Genomic DNA, 3,830 nt, shown 5'->3' on the forward strand with positions numbered 1-3,830 from the left:
AGTGCATGCTAATAGGAGACTGATCTAGCTGTCTCCTAAGAGGCTCTGCCAGAGTATGACAAATATAGAGGTGAATGTTCACAGCCAACCATTGAACTGAGAACAGGGTCCCCATTGGAGGAGTCAGAGAAAGGAGTGAAGGAGCTAAAGAGGTTTACAACCTCATAAGAACAGCAATACCAACCAACCAGAGCTCCCAGGGACTAAACCACCATCCAAAGAGTACACATGGACAGACCCATGGCTCCAGCTGCATATGTAGCAGAAGATGGCCTTGTTGGGCATCAATGGGAGGAGAAGCCTTTGGTCCTGCCAAGGCTGAACACTGCCCCTCCTCCAGTGTAGGGGAATGTCAGGAGGCAGGGAAAGGGTGAGTGGATGGGTGGCCCTCATAGAAGAAGGGGGAGGGCATGGGATGGGGGTTTATGGATGGGAAACCAGGAAAGGGGATAACATTTGAAATGTAATTATTTAAAAATCCAAGAGAGAGAGAGAGAGAGAGAGAGAGAGAGAGAGAGAGAATATTATGAATAATAAGTGGTTGTTTCTCTCTGCTCTCCTCAATGAGATGGAAGAATTTTGCACAATCTGCTGCCTGTGGAATGTGGAGCTCAGTTTTGGGAGGGAATGGGAAGACTGTAGAATACAAAATCCTCATACCAGCCTCTGACAAAGGATTCAAGTGGGGCGAAATAACTCATTGCAATATGAGGTTCATTGACAGACAGGCAGGCAGGCAGACAGACAGACGGATGGACAAAGGGAGCCTCAAACAGCCAAGAGCCCTGAAAGTTGGTGCAACTAGGCCATGCTTTCAGGACAGAAGCTCACCTGGGCTAGTGTTTCCTGCACACCCATAAGGACAAACATGGGGCAGAGGGACCAACCTGAGGTACCCTGATATGAGAACAGAACAAACGTGCTAGAGGTTTCTTTGCTGGTTTCTCTTCCTCTGACTTAAAGATAGAGCACATCTGTGTAGAAAAGCCAGCACAGGAAGTGAGAAGAAGAAAGTAAAGACCGCAGTGCCGAAGTTCTGCGGGTTCTGCAGCGTGGCCCCTGGAGCCTGGAAGCTCTCTGGGCTCAGCCTGCAGCGCTGGAACTGAAACTTGAGTCAGGTAATCTGACTTCAGAGCAAAAAAGTCTCAAGCAAATCACATGACACAAGTATCTGTGAACATGTGACCTCTGCCTACTCTGCCAGGTGCTACCTACAGTCTGATGCCAACTGTGGCCGTGATGTCCTGCCTCAAACTCAAATGGTGTAGTATGTAGTGTTTCCTCCTGTCCTCCTCCTCCTCCTCCTCCTCCTCCTCCACCTCCCCCTGCTCTTCCTCCTCCTCCTCCTCCTGCTCTTCCTCCTCCTCCTCCTCCTGCTCTTCCTCCTCCTCCTGCTCTTCCTCCTCCTCCTCCTCCTCCTGTTCTTCCTCCTCCTCCTCTTCCTCTTCCTCCTCCTCCACCTCCTCCTGTTCTTCCTCCTCCTCCTCCACCTCCTCCTGTTCTTCCTCCTCCTCCTCTTCCTCTTCCTCCTCCTCCTCCTCCTCCACCTCCTCCTGTTCTTCCTCCTCCTCCTCTTCCTCTTCTTCCTCCTCCTCCTCCTCCTACACCTCCTCCTCCACCTCTTCCTCCTCTTCCTCTTCCTCCTCCTCCACCTCCTCCTTTTCTTCCTCCTCCTCCTCTTCCTCTTCTTCCTCCTCCTCCTCCTCCACCTCCTCCTGTTCTTCCTCCTCCTCCTCTTCCTCTTCTTCCTCCTCCTCCTCCTCCACCTCCTCCTGTTCTTCCTCCTCTTCCTCCTCCTCTTCTTCCTCCTCCTCCTCCACCTCCTCCTCCTCCTGCTCCTACACCTCCTCCTCTTCCTCCTCCTCCTCTTCCTCCTCCTCCTCCTCCTGCTCCTACACCTCCTCCTCCTCTTCCTCCTCCTCCTCCTCCTCCTCTTCTTCCTCCTCCTCCTCTTCTTCCTTCTCCTCTTTTTCCTCCTCCTCCTCTTCCTCCTCCTCCTCCTCCTCCTTCAAGATCTTGTCTTACATGTGTGGCCCCCTACAATGGCTTTGAACTCAGCAATCCCCTTGTTTCCTCCTGTATGCAGGATTACGGATGTAAGCCACCACAGCTGGCTCGACCATGGAATGTAAGATCAAATAGTACTCTTGGAAAGAGCCCATTCAGCAACTTCAGGCCGTGGTGCTGTTGTGAGGAGGCTTTCGTGCAGAGAAACAAAAGGACTCGGTAGACATTAGCGCTGTGTTGTAAAGGTACGGAGGGTCAAGCCAAGGGTCTGCAGTAGCCCCTGTAGGCAATGAAGTGTGCCGTGGAGCAGTCAGGACAGGAGTGCTGCGTGAGAGATGCTGCTTTGCAGATAAATGTGCAAAGAGACACAAAGAGTGCCAAGCCCACTGCAGTGTTGTTACTTTTTTAAGTAATCTCTCTGAAAAAATAGTGTATACGCACAGTAGAATATTTCCAAGAGTTCAAATATCATTTCTTTCTTTTTCTTTTTTTCGGAGCTGGGGACCGAACCCAGGGCCTTGCACTTGCAAGGCAAGCGCTCTACCACTGAGCTAAATCCCCAACCCCCAAATATCATTTCTACCTACTTCTGGCCTTCGTTCCCCTCCTTGGCACCTTGCTTTCTGCTTTTAACTTCACAGTGTATCTGGGACACTATTTCATGTCAGCATGTAGCCACCAGCCTCCCTTTTCTGAATGGTTGGATTGTACATGAATACATTTGACAAGGACAAAGGGACAGGAAGGGACATATGGACAGAGAGGGATACATATGAATAAAAATACATCCTTGTCTTAAAAATACACAAAAACACAGGAGAAAAGATTACACTTCTTCCTAAGGACAGAAAACTGGAAACCTGAATTCCTATAGTTGGGGAAGGGCTAGCTAAATCGCGTAAACACACGCGAGCGGACGCTGACACTGGTGATGCTTGTCTTCAGTCTGTGCTTTCACAATGAAGAGCCCAGTGTGTGATTAACTAAAAAAAATCTTACAAATAGCTTCTTTGTGCAATTAGGTTTCTATAAACTCATTTATATGTTTGTGGGATATAGATGCATGTTTCCTCTGTCTCCTGCTTGCGTTTTCTGAATGAGTATGTGTTTCTTCGTGGTAACGAGAATGATTAAACTGCTTTTAAAACATCTGATTGCTCCATTGCACGCACCCACTGTGTGCTGGTTCTGTTCCAGGTGTTTGCACTGGGCTCCTCTGAGCTGGTCCTAGTCTTTGGCTATTGTTTCTCATCTCTAGCCTGATTGTTTAGAATCAAAGAATGTTGGGATGGTAAAACTTAACTTGGATCCTTATTTGACAGGTAAGGTCACCAAAGCCTGTAAAAATTACTTACCAAAAAGGTAAGAAATTTATTGAGGGTTACACAGCCATTTATCCCCCAAAATTAACAGGCAAGCACTCAACTGAACTGTGCTACTGCCCCCCCCCATCTGAGTACAGATCCCTTCTGAGCAGGTTAGTCATCGTAAATGCCTCATCTCGTGGGAGACCTTGCCTAGGCAAACCTGGAATGGAAAATAAAAGGGCCCTGAGTAAGACTGTCATTAGTGGGGAGGAGCCTGGTCCTGACAGGCTGAAGCAGCTTTATTAGAGCTACGACTCTGCCGAGGTGGCAGGCTGTAGGGCATTAGCAGAGGAGCTTCCCTGGGCTAGCGCCAGGAGTCAGCTAATTATAAGGCAACGTGGACCTAAAATGGCCCATTAAATGTATTTGCATTGCACCAAGCAGAGCTCAACCTCTTTGCCACTTTCTTTTTAAAAAATTAATAATAATAATAATAATAACACTTTTGACCTTTTA

The 3,830-nt window shown here is 48.5% G+C and overlaps 1 protein-coding gene across 1 annotated transcript in view; it reads left to right on the plus strand.

Moving 5' to 3' along the window:
* Positions 1–2,086: 2,086 nt before the first annotated feature.
* Tgm6 (transglutaminase 6) overlaps positions 2,087–3,830 on the plus strand; it is a 37,868-nt gene continuing 36,124 nt past the window's right edge. Inside the window, exon 1 of the mRNA XM_087654954.1 lies at positions 2,087–2,252. The gene's annotated coding sequence lies outside the window, so the exon portion shown is untranslated. The remainder of the gene's footprint in view (positions 2,253–3,830) is intronic.

Source organism: Rattus norvegicus, chromosome 3, assembly GCF_021556685.1.
Source record: "Rattus norvegicus strain SHRSP/BbbUtx chromosome 3, alternate assembly SHRSP_T2T, whole genome shotgun sequence".
Classification (NCBI taxonomy): domain Eukaryota; kingdom Metazoa; phylum Chordata; class Mammalia; order Rodentia; family Muridae; genus Rattus; species Rattus norvegicus.